This window comes from Panulirus ornatus, chromosome 25 (assembly GCF_036320965.1).
Source record: "Panulirus ornatus isolate Po-2019 chromosome 25, ASM3632096v1, whole genome shotgun sequence".
In the NCBI taxonomy this organism is placed as follows: Eukaryota; Metazoa; Arthropoda; class Malacostraca; order Decapoda; family Palinuridae; genus Panulirus; species Panulirus ornatus.
Genome location: NC_092248.1, coordinates 14,077,461 through 14,095,230, shown reverse-complemented (window position 1 = coordinate 14,095,230; position 17,770 = coordinate 14,077,461). Strand labels below are relative to the sequence as shown.

The following is a 17,770-nucleotide window of genomic DNA, read 5'->3' as shown; positions in this document are numbered from 1 at the left end:
GCAGGAGGATGGACGTGCTGGAAATGAGATGTTTGAGGAAAATGTGTGGTGTGAGGTGGTTTGATCGAGTAAGTAACGTAAGGGTAAGAGAGATGTGTGGAAATAAAAAGAGCGTGGTTGAGAGAGCAGAAGAGGGTGTTTTGAAATGGTTTGGGCACATGGAGAGAATGAGTGAGGAAAGATTGACCAAGAGGATATATGTGTCGGAGGTGGAGGGAACGAGGAGAAGAGGGAGACCAAATTGGAGGTGGAAAGATGGAGTGAAAAAGATTTTGTGTAATCGGGGCCTGAACATGCAGGAGGGTGAAAGGAGGGCAAGGAATAGAGTGAATTGGAGCGATGTGGTATACAGGGGTTGACGTGCTGTCAGTGGATTGAATCAAGGCATGTGAAGCGTCTGGGGTAAACCATGGAAAGCTGTGTAGGTATGTATATTTGCGTGAGTGGACGTGTGTATGTACATGTGTATGGGGGGGGGGGGTTGGGCCATTTCTTTCGTCTGTTTCCTTGCGCTACCTCGCAAACGCGGGAGACAGCGACAAAGTATAAAAAAAAAATATATATATATATATATATATATATATATATATATATATATATATATATATATATATATATATATATATACATATATATATATCATCATTATCATTATTATTATTATCATTTTATACTTAGTCGCTATCTCCCGCGTTAGCGAGGTAGCGCAAGGAAACAAACGAAAGAATGGCCCAACCCACCCACATACTCATGTATATACATAAACGCCCACACACGCACATATACATACCTATACATTTCAGCCTATATATACATATATATACACAGACATATGCATATATACACTTGTACATATTCATACTTGCTGCCTTCATCCATTCTCGTCGCCACCCCGCCACACATAAAATTACACCCCCTCCCCCCCTGCGCTCGCGCGAGGTAGCGCTAGGAAAAGACAACAAAAGCCACATTCATTCACGCTCAGTCTCTAGCTGTCATGTGTAATGCACCGAAACCACAGCTCCCTTTCCACATCCAGACCCCACAAAATTTTCCATGGTTTACCCCAGACGCTTCACATGCCTTGGTTCAATCCATTGACAGCACGTCGATCCGGGTATACCATATCGTTCCAATTCACTCTACTTGCACACCTTTCACCCTCTTGTATGTTCAGGCCCCAATCGCTCAAAATCTTTTTCACTCCATCCCTCCACCTCCAATTTGGTCTCCCACTTCTCGTTCCTTCTGCCTCTGACATATATATCCTCTTTGTCATTCTCTCCTTACTCATTCTCTCCATGTGTTCAAACCATTTCAGCACTCCTTGTGCTCTCTCAGCCACACACTTTTTATTACCACACATCTCTCTTACCCTTTCATCTTAGTCGATCAAACCACCTCACACCAAATATTGTCCTCAAACATTTCCTTTCCAACACATCCACCCTCCTCCGAACAATCTTATCTATAGCCCACGCCTCGCAACCATATAACATTGTTGGAACCACTATTCCTTCAAACATACCCATTTTTGCTCTCCGAGATAACGTTCTCGCCTTTCACACATTCTTCAACGCTCTCAGAACCTTCGCTCCCTCCCCCACCCTGTGACTCACTTCCGCTTCCATGGTTCCGTCCACTGCTAAGTCCACTCCCAGATATATATATATATATATATATATATATATATATATATATATATATATATATATATATATATATATTGGAAAGGATCACAATTTTGCGCGTGATCATGATATTCCTATGAGTCCACGGGGAAAATGAAACACGATAAGTTCCCAAGTGCACTTTCGTGTAATAATCACATCATCGGGGAGACACAAGAGAGAAATATAAGTCAGTTGATATACATCGAAGAGACGAAGCTAGGACGCCATTTGGTAAACATGTGATTGTGTCTCCCCTGATGATGTGATTGTTACACGAAAGTGCACTTGGGAACTTATCGTGTTTCATTTTCCCCATGGACTCATAGGAATACATATATATTGGAAATCCTCCCCTCTCGGTTTTTTTTGTTTTTTTTCCAATTTTCCAAAAGAAGGAACAGAGAATTGGGCCGGGTGAGGGTATTCCCTCAAAGGCCCAGTCCTCTGTTCTTGGCGCCACCTCGCTGGTGCGGGAAATGGCGAATAGTTTGAAAGAAGATATATATATATATATATATATATATATATATATATATATATATATATATATATATATATATATATATATATTTTTTTTTTTTTTTTTTTTTTTTTTTTTAACTTTCCAAAAGAAGGAACAGAGAAGGGGGCCAGGTGAGGATATTCCCTCAAAGGCCCAGTCCTCTGTTCTTAACGCTACCTCGCTATCGCGGGAAATGGCGAATAGTATGAAAAAAAAAAAAAAAAAAAATATATATATATATATATATATATATATATATATATATATAAATTATATATATATATATATATATATATATATATATATATATATATATATATAAATATATATATATATATATATATATATATATATATATATATATATATATATATATATATATATATATATATATCCCTGGGGATAGGGGAGAAAGAATACTTCCCACGTATTCCCTGCGTGTCGTAGAAGGCGACTAAAAGGGAAGGGAGCGGGGGGTTGGAAATCCTCCCCTCTCGTTTTTTTTTTTAATCTTCCAAAAGAAGGGACAGAGAAGGGGGCCAGGTGAGGATATTCCCTCAAAGGTCCAGTCCTCTGTTCTTAACGCAACCTCGCTAATGCGGAAGATGGCGAATAGTATGAAAGAAAAGAAAGATATATATATATAAAGGGGAAGTAAATGTTTATAGTTGTGTTAATGGAGTGATAGTTTTCATGCATGGTGTTTTTGACAAGAAAATAGTGAAGTTGGAGAAAAATGTAGCTTAGACATTGAAGCTTATTGACACAGTGGTGAAATTGATGAGAACTGCTATTGACGTTTGTGTAAATAAATTGTACATTTCCTTTTCCAAAGCCAGAGGTTGAACCATTATGTGACATTCATTTTTTTTCATTCATTTCAAGCTAAAAGTTTGTTTCTAAATTGTTCTTACATTTTTCATATGTATATATATGTATGTGTGTGTGTGTGTGTGTGTGTGCGTGTGTGTGTGTGTGTGTGTGTGTATATGTATATATATATGTATATTATCCCTGGGGATAGGGGTGAAAGAATACTTCCCACGTATTCCTCGCGTGTCGTAGAAAGCGACTAGAGGGGACGGGAGCGGGGGGCCGGAAATCCTCCCCTCCTTGTATTAACTTTCTAAAATGGGAAACAGAAGAAGGAGTCACGCGGGGAGTGATCATCCTCCTCGAAGGCTCAGAGTGGGGTGCCTAAATGTGTGTGGATGTGACCAAGATGTGAAAAAAGGAGAGATAGGTAGTATGTTTGAGGAAAGGAACCTGGATGTTTTGGCTCTGAGTGAAACGAAGCTCAAGGGTAAAGGGGAAGAGTGGTTTGGAAATGTCTGGGGAGTGAAGTCAGGGGTTAGTGAGAGGACAAGAGCAAGGGAAGGAGTAGCAATACTCCTGAAACAGGAGTTGTGGGAGTATGTGATAGAATGTAAGAAAGTAAATTCTCGATTAATATGGGTAAAATTGAAAGTTGATGGAGAGAGGTGGGTGATTATTGGTGCATATGCACCTGGGCATGAGAAGAAAGATCATGAGAGGCAAGTGTTTTGGGAGCAGCTAAATGAGTGTGTTAGCGGTTTTGATGCACGAGACCGGGTTATAGTGATGGGTGATTTGAATGCAAAGGTGAGTAATGTGGCAGTTGAGGGAATAATTGGTATGCATGGGGTGTTCAGTGTTGTAAATGGAAATGGTGAAGAGCTTGTAGATTTATGTGCTGAAAAAGGACTGATGATTGGGAATACCTGGTTTAAAAAGCGAGATATACATAAGTATACTTATGTAAGTAGGAGAGATGGCCAGAGAGCGTTATTGGATTACGTGTTAATTGACAGGCGTGCGAAAGAGAGACTTTTGGATGTTAATGTGCTGAGAGGTGCAACTGGAGGGATGTCTGATCATTATCTTGTGGAGGCTAAGGTGAAGATTTGTATGGGTTTTCAGAAAAGAGGAGTGAATGTTGGGGTGAAGAAGGTGGTGAGAGTAAGTGAGCTTGGGAAGGAGACCTGTGTGGGGAAGTACCAGGAGAGACTGTGTACAGAATGGAAAAAGGTGAGAACAATGGAAGTAAGGGGAGTCGGGGAGGAATGGGATGTATTTAGGGAATCAGTGATGGATTGCGCAAAAGATGCTTGTGGCATGAGAAGAGTGGGAGGTGGGCTGTTTAGAAAGGGTAGTGTGTGGTGGGATGAAGAAGTAAGAGTATTAGTGAAAGAGAAGAGAGAGGCATTTGGACGATTTTTGCAGGGAAAAAATGCAATTGAGTGGGAGAAGTATAAAAGAAAGAGACAGGAGGTCAAGAGAAAGGTGCAAGAGGTGAAAAAAAGGGCAAATGAGAGTTGGGGTGAGAGACTATCAGTAAATTTTAGGGAGAATAAAAAGATGTTCTGGAAGGAGGTAAATAGGGTGCGTAAGACAAGGGAGCAAATGGGAACTTCAGTGAAGGGCGTAAATGGGGAGGTGATAACAAGTAGCGGTGATGTGAGAAGGAGATGGAATGAGTATTTTGAAGGTTTGTTGAATGTGTCTGATGACAGAGTGGCAGATATAGGGTGTTTTGGTCGAGGTGGTGTGCAAAGTGAGAGGGTTAGGGAAAATGATTTGGTAAACAGAGAAGAGGTAGTAAAAGCTTTGCGGAAGATGAAAGCCGGCAAGGCAGCAGGTTTGGATGGTATTGCAGTGGAATTTATTAAGAAAGGGGGTGACTGTATTGTTGACTGGTTGGTAAGGTTATTTAATGTATGTATGACTCATGGTGAGGTGCCTGAGGATTGGCGGAATGCGTGCATAGTGCCATTGTACAAAGGCAAAGGGGATAAGAGTGAGTGCTCAAATTACAGAGGTATAAGTTTGTTGAGTATTCCTGGTAAATTATATGGGAGGGTATTGATTGAGAGGGTGAAGGCATGTACAGAGCATCAGATTGGGGAAGAGCAGTGCGGTTTCAGAAGTGGTAGAGGATGTGTGGATCAGGTGTTTGCTTTGAAGAATGTATGTGAGAAATACTTAGAAAAGCAAATGGATTTGTATGTAGCATTTATGGATCTGGAGAAGGCATATGATAGAGTTGATAGAGATGCTCTGTGGAAGGTATTAAGAATATATGGTGTGGGAGGCAAGTTGTTAGAAGCAGTGAAAAGTTTTTATCGAGGATGTAAGGCATGTGTACGTGTAGGAAGAGAGGAAAGTGATTGGTTCTCAGTGAATGTAGGTTTGCGGCAGGGGTGTGTGATGTCTCCATGGTTGTTTAATTTGTTTATGGATGGGGTTGTAAAGGAGGTAAATGCAAGAGTCCTGGAAAGAGGGGCAAGTATGAAGTCTGTTGGGGATGAGAGAGCTTGGGAAGTGAGTCAGTTGTTGTTCGCTGATGATACAGCGCTGGTGGCTGATTCATGTGAGAAACTGCAGAAGCTGGTGACTGAGTTTGGTAAAGTGTGTGGAAGAAGAAAGTTGAGAGTAAATGTGAATAAGAGCAAGGTTATTAGGTACAGTAGGGGTGAGGGTCAAGTCAATTGGGAGGTGAGTTTGAATGGAGAAAAACTGGAGGAAGTGAAGTGCTTTAGATATCTGGGAGTGGATCTGTCAGCGGATGGAACCATGGAAGCGGAAGTGGATCATAGGGTGGGGGAGGGGGCGAAAATTTTGGGAGCCTTGAAAAATGTGTGGAAGTCGAGAACATTATCTCGGAAAGCAAAAATGGGTATGTTTGAGGGAATAGTGGTTCCAACAATGCTGTATGGTTGCGAGGCGTGGGCTATGGATAGAGATGTGCGCAGGAGGATGGATGTGCTGGAAATGAGATGTTTGAGGACAATGTGTGGTGTGAGGTGGTTTGATCGAGTAAGTAACGTAAGGGTAAGAGAGATGTGTGGAAATAAAAAAGAGCGTGGTTGAGAGAGCAGAAGAGGGTGTTTTGAAATGGTTTGGGCACATGGAGAGAATGAGTGAGGAGAGATTGACCAAGAGGATATATGTGTCGGAGGTGGAGGGAACGAGGAGAAGAGGGAGACCAAATTGGAGGTGGAAAGATGGAGTGAAAAAAGATTTTGTGTGATCGGGGCCTGAACATGCAGGAGGGTGAAAGGAGGGCAAGAAATAGAGTGAATTGGAGTCATGTGGTATACAGGGGTTGACGTGCTGTCAGTGGATTGAAGCAAGGCATGTGAAGCGTCTGGGGTAAACCATGGAAAGCTGTGTAGGTATGTATATTTGCGTGTGTGGACGTGTGTATGTACATGTGTATGGGGGGGGGGGGGTTGGGCCATTTCTTTCGTCTGTTTCCTTGCGCTACCTCGCAAACGCGGGAGACAGCGACAAAGTATAAAAAAAAAAAAAAAAAAAAAAATATATATATATATATATATATATATATATATATATATATATATATATATATATATATATATATATATATACATATAATCCGGATCCCAAAGGAAATCATTATAATTTTTTAACAGCCTCAAAGCATGCACTATCCTCCATACGGGGACCCTAAGGTTAGGATATTGATAAGTGTTTATTATTATTATTATTATTATCATTATTATTATTATTATCATTATTATTATTACTATTATTATCATTATCATTATTATTATTATTATTATTATTATACTTAGTATCATTATCCTAGGGTAGCTTACGAGCTTTTACAGGGCGGCTTTGGCGCTAAATTATTTCTTTTCGATTGTGTTCTACTTGACTCTGCTATGTGAAGGCAACCTATAGAAATAGTTAGTGAATAGCTCAGCTAAATGTGTACAAAAAAATATGATAGAGAATGGCTCAGCTATATGGGTGAAAAATGCACTATCAGATATTGGCTTGGCTATATAGGTAAGAAATACGATATTAGAGAATGGCTTAGCCATATGGACAAAAAATGAAATTGAGAATGGCTCATCTATATGGATGAGTACATTGGCATTATATTGATGGAACACTTTGTTGCAGCAGGAAGGACACTCCATTAATATGTACCATATGGTTATTGTGTGCCAGTTGACAACTCCATGAAATGTAATGTTTATTTCTTAACCAGCACTATCACTATTGCCTCACCAGCTGGTACAACACTACCACTGTTGTCTCACCAGCTGGTACAGCACTACCACTATTGCCTCACCAGATATTATAGCACTACCCCTATTGCCTCACCAGCAGTTACACTACCGCTATTATCTCACCAGCTTTTACAACATTACCAATATTGCCTCACCAGTTATTACAACACTACCACTATTACCTCACCAGCTGTTACAACTCTACCACTATTGCCTCACCAGCTTTTTCAACACTACCACTATTACCTCACCAGACGGTAAAACACTACCAATTGGTACAGCACTACCAGTATTACCTCACCAGCTAGTGCAACACTTCCACTGATCCACCAAATGGTACAACACTTCCACTGATCCACCAATTAGTACAACACTAGCATTATTGCCTCATCAGCCGCTACAACACTACCACTGCCCCATCAATTGGTACAACACTACCAGTATTACCTCACCAGCTGGTACAACACTTCCACTGATCCACCAACTGGTACAACACTACCAGTATTACCTCACCAGCTGGTACAACACTTCCACTGATCCACCAATTGGTACAACACTACCAGTATTACCTCACCAGCTGGTACAACACTTCCACTGATCCACCAATTGGTACAACACTACCAGTATTACCTCACCAGCTGGTACAACACTTCCACTGATCCACCAATTGGTACAACACTACCAGTATTACCTCACCAGCTGGTACAACACTTCCACTGATCCACCAATTGGTACAACACTACCAGTATTACCTCACCAGCTGGTACAACACTTCCACTGATCCACCAATTGGTACAACACTACCATTATTGCCTCACCAGCTGGTACAACACTTCCACTGATCCACCAATTGGTACAACACTACCATTATTGCCTCACCAGCTGGTACAACACTTCCATTGATCCACCAATTAGTACAACACTACTAGTATTACCTCACCAGCTGGTACAACACTTCCACTGATCCACCAGTTGGTACAACACTATCATATTGCCTCACCAACTGGTACAACACTACCACTGCCCCACCAATTGGTACAACACTACCATTATTGCCTCACCAGCTGGTACAACACTTCCACTGATCCACCAATTAGTACAACACTACTAGTATTACCTCACCAGCTGGTACAACACTTCCACTGATCCACCAGTTGGTACAACAATACCATATTGCCTCACCAGCTGGCACAACACCACCACTGCCCCACCAATTGGTACAACACTTCCATTATTACCTCACCAGCTGGCACAACACTACCACTGCCCCATCAATTGGTACAAAACTACTAGTATTACCTCACCAGCTGGTACAACACTTCCACTGATCCACCAGTTGGTACAACACTACCATATTGCCTCATCAGCCGGTACAACACTACCACTGCCCCATCAATTGATACAACACTACTAGTATTCCCTCACCAGCTGGTACAACACCACCACTGCCCCACCAATTGGTACAACAATTCCACTATTACCTCACCAGCTGGCACAACACCACCACTGCCCCACCAATTGGTACAACACTACCAGTATTGCCTCTTCAGCCGGTACAACACTACCACTTCCCCACCAGTTGCTACAACACTACCGCTATTGCCCCAACAGCTGGCACAACACTACTACTGCCCCATCAATTGGTACAACACTACCAATATTGCCCACCGGCTGGTTTAGCACTATCACTGCCCCACCATCTGGTACAGTACCACCCCTTACTGCATCACCAGCTGACACAAAGCTACTATTGCCCCTCTAGCTGGTACAACACCATTAACACTGCCCCACCAGCAGCTACAGCACCACCACTACTATCTCACCAGCTGGTACAGCCCCACAAACACTGTCCCACCAACTGGTACAACACCACCACTTCTGTCTCAGCTGATACAACACTAACACTGCCCCATGAGCTGGTACAGCAACACCACTACCATCCCACAAGGTGGTACAATACACACTCCTCCACCTGGTGGTACGTCACCACCACTACCGTTCCAACAGCAGGTACAATCCCACTAATACTGTCCCACCAGCTACTGCAACCACCTCTACTTTCACCAGCTGGCACAGCCCCACTAACACTGCCCCACCAGCTGATACAAGACCACCACTATTGTCCCACTAGCTGGTACAACACTAACACTGCCCCACCGGCTGGTACAACACCACCACTACTGTCTCAACAGCTGGTACAGCACTAACATTGCCCCATCAGCTGGTACAACACCACCACTACTGTCCCACCAGTTGGTAGAACATTAACACTGCCCCACCAGCTGGTACACCATTACCACTAATGTCCCACCAGCTGGTGCCACACCACCACTACTGTCCCACTAGCTGGTACAACACCACCACTACTGTCTCACCAGCTGGTACAAACCCACTAACCCTGCCCCACCAGCTGGGACAACACCACCACTACTGTCTCACCAGCTGGTACAGCACTAACACTGCCCCTTAGCTGGTACAACACCAGCACTATTGTCCCACTAACTGGTATAACACTAGCACTGCCCCATCAGCTGGTGCAACACCATCACTACTTTCCCACCAGCTGGTGCAACACCATCACTACTTTCCCACCAGCTGGTACAGCCCATTAACACTGCCCCAGCAGCTGTTACAACTCCACCTCTACTGTCCCACCATCTGGTACAACTCCACTAACACTGCCACACTAGCTGGTGCAACACCACCACATCTACCACACCACCGGTACAACACCATTACTACTGTTCCACCAGCTGGTACAACACCACCACTACTGTCCCACAAGCTGGCACAGCATATGCTTCCTGAATCCTTACCAGCTAGTACAACATGCCACTAATGTCCCGCTAATTCGTATAGCCCCACTAACACTGCTCCACTAGTTGGTATAACACTACCACTACTGTCCCACCAGCTGGTAAAACACTACTAACACTGGCTGACCAGCTGGTACAACACCACCACTATTTTCCCTTTAGCTGGTACAACATTAAGACTGCCCCACCAGCTTGTGCAACACCACCACTACTGTCCCACCAGCTGGTACAACACTACTAACACTACCCCACCAGCTGGTACAACACCACAACTACTGTTCCAACTGCTGGTACAATACTACTACCACTAGCTGCTACAACACCACCACTGCCCCACCAGCTGGTGTGACAGTAGTGGTGGTGTTGTACCGGCTGGTGGGGCAGTGATAGTTGCGTTGTACCAGCTGGTGGGACAGTAGTGGTGTTGCACCAGCTGGTGCAACACCACTAACACTGCCCTACCAGCTGGTGCAACACCACCACTACTGCCCACCAGGTGGTATAACTCCACTAACACTGCCCCACCAGCTGGTGAAACACCATCACTTAATGTCCCACCAGTTGGTACAACACCACTACTGCCCCACCAGCTGGTGCAACACTGCCACTATTTCCCACTAGCTGGTTCAGCCCCACTATCACTACCCCACCAGCTGGTACACCACCACTACTGTCACAGCAGCTGGTGCAACTCTCCAACACTGCCTCAACAGCTGGTGCAACACCACCACTATTGTCCTACCAGCTTGTACAACTCCACTAACACTGCCCCACCAGCTGTTGCACCGCCTCCATTGCTGCTCACCACCTGGTACAACTCCCCCAACACTGCCCCACCAGCTGGTGCAACACCACTATTACTGTTCCCACCTGGTACAACACAACTACTACTGTCCCACTAGCTAGTGCAACACCACCGTTACTACTGTCCCACCAGTTGGTACAACTCCATCAACACTGCCTCTAGCTGGTACAACACCACTACTACTGTCTCACCATTTAGTACAATCCCATTAACACTGCCCCAACAGCAGGTACAACACCACCGCTCCCCCCCCCTCCCCCAGCTGGTACAACACCACTACTGCTGTCTTTGTTTGGCACAACTCCACAAACACTGCCCTACCAGCTTTTACAACACCATTACTACTGTCCTTTCAGGTGGTACAAGACCATTACTACTGTTCCACCAGCTGGTACAACTTCACTAACACTGCCCTACCATTTGGTACAACCAGTACTACTGTTCCACCAGTTGTTACAACTCCACTTACACTACCCCACCTGCTGATACACTACTAGTACTGTATCACCAGCTGGTACAACACCACTACTGCTACTACCTCACTAGCTGGTACAGCCCCACTAATACGGTCCTGCCAGTTGGTACAACACTACTACTGTTCCACCAACTGGCACAACTCCACCAACACTGGCCCACCAGATGGTACAACAGCTTTGCATCTCACCTGCGTCGGGAAAATATAAAAGCTAAATGTTAGTTTGGGTCCCTGGCGAAGGTTTAGGAGAGCTTTGTGCTTGCTATCAACTGGGAGAGGTTAGTTTGTACAGGCTGCTTGCTACATCTGTACTGTGGCCCACCCTCCCAACCTACCTTTATATAGGGTGGACTCTGACGTCATCCGCCCTGATGGCGGCACTTGAAGTACCGTCTGTCGGTATCACCAGAATCACCTGCTGCTACGACCAGTACCATCTGCCGCTACCACTACCACCACCTGTCGTCACCATTAGTACCACCTGCTGCTACCAACTGTACCGTGTGTCACCACCACTAGTATCATCTGTCCCCACCACCAGTACCACCTGTCACAACCGCCAGTACCACCTGCCGCCACCACAAATTACGACCTACCAACACCACATGCCGCCACCACCAGAACCACCTGCCACCACCACCAGCACCACCTGTCATATGATGAAGGGATACTTAAGACAGGCCACGCATATGGTAAAGGGATAAGGAAGACAGGTCACACACATGGTAAAGGGATAGGGAAGACAGGTCTTACATGGTAAAGGTATAGGGAAGACAGGTCACACATGGTAAAGGTATAGGGAAGACAGGTCACACATGGTAAAGGTATAGGGAAGACAGGTCTTACATGGTAAAGGTATAGGGATCACAGGTCACACACATGGTAAAGGTATAGGGAAGACAGGTCACACATGGTAAAGGTATAGGGAAGACAGGTCACACACATGGTAAAGGTATAGGGATCACAGGTCACACACATGGTAAAGGTATAGGGAAGACAGGTCACACACATGGTAAAGGTATAGGGAAGACAGGTCACACATGGTAAAGGTATAGGGAAGACAGGTCACACACATGGTAAAGGGATAGGGAAGACAGGTCACACACATGGTAAAGGTATAGGGAAGACAGGTCACACATGGTAAAGGTATAGGGAAGACAGGTCACACACATGGTAAAGGTATAGGGAAGACAGGTCACACATATGGCAAAGGGATAGGGAAGACAGGTCACACACATGGTAAAGGTATAGGGAAGACAGGTCACACATGGTAAAGGTATAGGGAAGACAGGTCACACACATGGTAAAGGGATAGGGAAGACAGGTCACACACATGGTAAAGGTATAGGGAAGACAGGTCACACATGGTAAAGGTATAGGGAAGACAGGTCACACACATGGTAAAGGGATAGGGAAGACATGTCACACATATGGCAAAGGGATAGGGAAGACAGGTCACACACATGGTAAAGGTATAGGGAAGACAGGTCACACATGGTAAAGGTATAGGGAAGACAGGTCACACACATGGTAAAGGGATAGGGAAGACAGGTCACACACATGGTAAAGGGATAGGGAAGACAGGTCACACACATGGTAAAGGGATAGGGAAGACAGGTCACACACATGGTAAAGGTATAGGGATCGCAGGTCACACACATGGTAAAGGTATAGGGATCACAGGTCACACACATGGTAAAGGTATAGGGAAGACAGGTCACACATGGTAAAGGTATAGGGAAGACAGGTCACACACATGGTAAAGGGATAGGGAAGACAGGTCTTACATGGTAAAGGTATAGGGATCACAGGTCACACACATGGTAAAGGTATAGGGAAGACAGGTCACACATGGTAAAGGTATAGGGAAGACAGGTCACACACATGGTAAAGGTATAGGGATCACAGGTCACACACATGGTAAAGGTATAGGGATCACAGGTCACACACATGGTAAAGGTATAGGGAAGACAGGTCACACACATGGTAAAGGTATAGGGAAGACAGGTCACACACATGGTAAAGGTATAGGGAAGACAGGTCACACACATGGTAAAGGGATAGGGAAGACAGGTCACACACATGGTAAAGGTATGGGGAAGACAGGTCACACATGGTAAAGGGATAGGGAAGACAGGTCACACACATGGTAAAGGGATAGGGAAGACAGGTCACACACATGGTAAAGGGATAGGGAAGACAGGTCACACACATGGTAAAGGGAAGACAGGTCACACATGGTAAAGGTATAGGGAAGACAGGTCACACACATGGTAAAGGTATAGGGAAGACAGGTCACACATGGTAAAGGGATAGGAAAGACAGGTCACACATATGGCAAAGGGATAAGGAAGACAGGTCACACACATGGTAAAGGGATAGGGAAGACAGGTCACACATATGGCAAAGGGATAGGCAAGACAGGCTACACACAAGGGAAAGGGATGGGTCAAATGATGGCGTGTCTGAGTGAACGCAAATGATGAGTCTGAAAGCAAAGTAAACTATAGTTTGGAGGATGATGATGTGACCTGGAAGGTGAAGCGAAGTATGTTTCATGAGCGACAGTATAATGAAATTGATAGTGAGAAAGGATAAAGTTTGTAGGATTTGAAGGTGGTATAGAATTGTGTGGAAATGACAGTAAGAGAGATGTGTCCATTGGCACACTAATATTAGACATTGGGAAGGAGAGCAATGCATATATGGCAAAAGAAGACAGTATGGATGAAGGGAAGAACTGCATTAGAGATGTTTAAGATGGTAAAGTTGGGTTATGTAAGAAATGGCAAGCAAGATGGTCAGCACTACTCTTCAAACGTATGTTCATCTGAATTTAGTATGAAGTGTGAAAATTATGAGAATACGTTAAAATTCATATTTTACATTGAGAGCCTGTGCTTGGGTTGAGAATGTTGAGAGCCTGTGCATAGGTTGAGAATGTTGAGAGCCTGTGCATAGGTTGAGAGCCTGTGCATAGGTTGAGAATGTTGAGAGCCTGTGCACAGGTTGAGAATGTTGAGAGCCTGTGCATAGGTTGAGAGCCTGTGCATAGGTTGAGAATGTTGAGAGCCTGTGCATTGGTTATGTTGAGAGCCTGTGCATAGGTTGAGAATGTTGAGAGCCTGTGCATAGGTTGAGAATGTTGAGAGCCTGTGCACAGGTTGAGAATGTTGAGAGCCTGTGCATAGGTTGAGAGCCTGTGCATAGGTTGAGAATGTTGAGAGCCTGTGCATAGGTTGAGAATGTTGAGAGCCTGTGCATTGGTTATGTTGAGAGCCTGTGCATAGGTTGAGAATGTTGAGAGCCTGTGCATAGGTTGAGAGCCTGTGCATAGGTTGAGAATGTTGAGAGCCTGTGCATAGGTTGAGAATGTTGAGAGCCTGTGCATTGGTTATGTTGAGAGCCTGTGCATAGGTTGAGAATGTTGAGAGCCTGTGCATAGGTTGAGAATGTTTATGAGCGATTTTTCAGGCTACATGTACGTGACCCACCTCATGGGGTCAGGAGAGGATATACTGGTGATAGATAAAGATAAGGACTGATTGGGGACCTTACTGGAGCTCTCAAGGACAGATCTTTAAGAATGAAAATAAGGTTTCTGATGGTGATAGATAATTTGGTTCTTTACATGTACTTTTAATGCTCATAATGTTTGTAATGAACCATTCATGTCATATGGACAGACTTGTGTCAGAAATACAGTATGTGATGACTCCCAGGGATATCTCTCTTATCCTCCTGACAAATCTCATTCACTCAAGCCTGGTTGTCTGCTGCATGTAGTAACATGCAGCAGACAACCACCCGATACTCAGGCTAATTCTTTCGCTTTTCTGCAGGAGTCCTGGCATGACGACCCGCCTGTAACGGTCATGGAGGCGCAAGTCATAACTACCTTACGTCACGCCTACGTCACACAACACTATAACTCAAGTGGCGGCAGATAATTCCCTTGTGTGATGTCGGCAGTCTTTGTCGTAGCCATCTTGGTCCTCGGGCAGAAGGAACATGTGGCCGGGACCTCTGACGACACACCTTCCCCAGATCAACAGTAGCAGCAAACAGATCAACAGTAGCAGCAAACACTGCCGTTCCCTTCGACGGCAACAACAAACGTCTTCCAACAAACACTTGAGCGAGAGCAGTTGGGCTCAGCTCAGCGAGAGACTCGAAGAACAAATGTTTCAATTCCTCCCCATGACAAGAAGGAAGAACCTCTGACTAGTTGAAAACTAACTTTCTAAGGTACACCTAGATGACGTGGAATAACATCTAACCACCTGACTTTTTCTGAAGAGACACTTTAACATTTCCATCATCCACTACCACGTCCACTGCCTGATGTTAGACTGTCTAAAGCACCCCACTTCTTTCACATATTTCCCATTTGAACAAACCCTCCTGCCTCATCCCCCTGCTGCTCTCTTGTTCACAATTAATTTCAACTTTCTTCTTTTACACTTACTTCTATGTTCTGTCACCATTTTCTACTGTTTCTAGAGTCTATCACTAGAGACGCCTTCTCAAACGGCGAGTGATTAACCTCCCATTCTTCCCAACCCTCAGCATGTTGTAGACTCACCTTCACCAGGAACCTCTCACCTTCCTCCCATCCTATTTCCTTATATGCATTACTCTAACTATATATCCGGAGCACCTCCCCAAAGGCATCTTTCTTCAGATCCATTAATGCCAAAGATCTTCCTTCAAGTATTTTTCACACGAATTCTTCAAACTGAACACTTGTCCGTACATCCTCAGCCTCTCTTGGAATCGCATTGCTCTTCTTTTCAGAGGTTCTGAGCATAACACCCCCTTAATCACCACTCTCCATACTCCTTACCAGATATACTCAAAAGAATTATACTTCTGTAATTCGAACATTCAGTTTTGACCTCACCTTTATAATAGAGCGCTGCAAATGCTCTCCACCAGTCCTTGGGCACGTCACCCTAGACCATGCAAATGTCGAAGAACTCAACTAACAAATCAACTGCATTTCTATTTCATTGTCTCGAAAAACTGAACTGGAATGCTCTTTACACTTCCGGTGTTTTACCTCATTTTATCTTATCAGACTTTTCCCTGCCTCCTCTCATTTCACCAAAAGTTCGCCTTAACTCTCACTCCACGTGCCACCTCATGAAAAAAAAATCCGCAACCCTATCATTTAGATAATTCAACTGTCCTTAAAAATACTTACGCCATCTGTTGTTCATATCCTTGCCTGTTACCACTTCAATATCCACTCCGCGCACCATCGATCCCATTTGTTCTCGTGTTCTAATACTATATGTCTTCTTCTAAAACATCTTTGCATTAAGTTCATCGTTACTCTCACTCCACATTCGCTTTCTTTTCAGTTCTCATACCTTTTTATTGACTTCCTGCTGCTTTCTCTTGTACTCATACCCATTCATTTGGTCTACTGTCCTGCAGATTCCGCCCATGTACCTCCCCCTTGCTTCACTTCCTGCTCTTTAGTTTCCTCATTCCACCACTCGCTACCCAATCTCAAACGTCCACAACCCACTTTTCGCATGTCACACTCTTCGCCAGCATATGAAAGCACTATTTTCGTAAAAGCTTTCCACTTTATTTCATTTACTCTCACCTCATGCCATTCTTCACTCAATCTTTCTTATTTTCTCTACACATTAGCCACTTGTCCATGCTTGCTCGCTTTCACCAATTCCACACACGTAAATTCATCGTTTCCTAAACCCACCACCAGCTTTCACACTCGCATCCACCATGAAATTATCATATATTCCACCTGCTGCACCTCTCATCACCTACACACCCAGCAGCCACTCCTTGGCAATTAACAAATAATGTATTAACTTACGCTGCCCACACTCCTACTCAACTACATGTACTTATCAACGAATCTTTTCTCAAACACTGTATTTCGTGCTGCGATGTCTCTCGCACCACAGTTCTACCTACTTTTCCCCATTTCCATTTACACCGGGGACCCCTTTCCCCCTAGTTATAGCTTCAGCTGCCATACCTTGCATTTAGATTCCCTAGCACCAGGATTCGTTCCTTTGCATCAAGATTGCTAAAGCTCACCCAGCTCCTACCAATTGCACTCCTTTTTCACCGTTACTGTTACTACTACTACTTATCCTACTACTAGTAGTGGTAGTAACAGACGGTATACGTGTTGGTCGTAGCATTGGCAGAAAAAGTAGTTTTGGCTGCTTATACTTTACATATTCACCAGCTACTGACGACAGAGGTGATAGTCGGGCGTCAAAGGAAGGCAAGGCGGCTAGCTTAAAGGGTCCTGCTGACGACACTATCCGGCCAGAAGAGGAAGGCAAAGGTCTGGCGTCGGGTTAGTAGGCCCTACTGACGAAAGAGGTAGTAATCACCTGTGGTCAGGTGATTTGAATGTGAGAAGGGTCCTTAGAATGAATAATTTTGA

The 17,770-nt window shown here is 44.3% G+C and overlaps 1 protein-coding gene across 4 annotated transcripts in view; it reads right to left on the bottom strand.

The window, feature by feature from the left end:
• The window catches only part of LOC139757297 (uncharacterized), a 48,995-nt gene that overhangs the window by 10,660 nt on the left and 20,565 nt on the right, over positions 1–17,770 (bottom strand). Inside the window, exon 1 of one of the 4 annotated variants that reach the window (XR_011714586.1) lies at positions 11,524–12,117. The exons of 2 other annotated variants lie outside the window; for them this stretch is intronic. The gene's annotated coding sequence lies outside the window, so the exon portion shown is untranslated. Of the gene's footprint in view, positions 1–11,523; positions 12,118–17,770 lie in introns of those variants that run through there. One more of the 4 variants, XM_071677670.1, reaches the window with a different exon arrangement.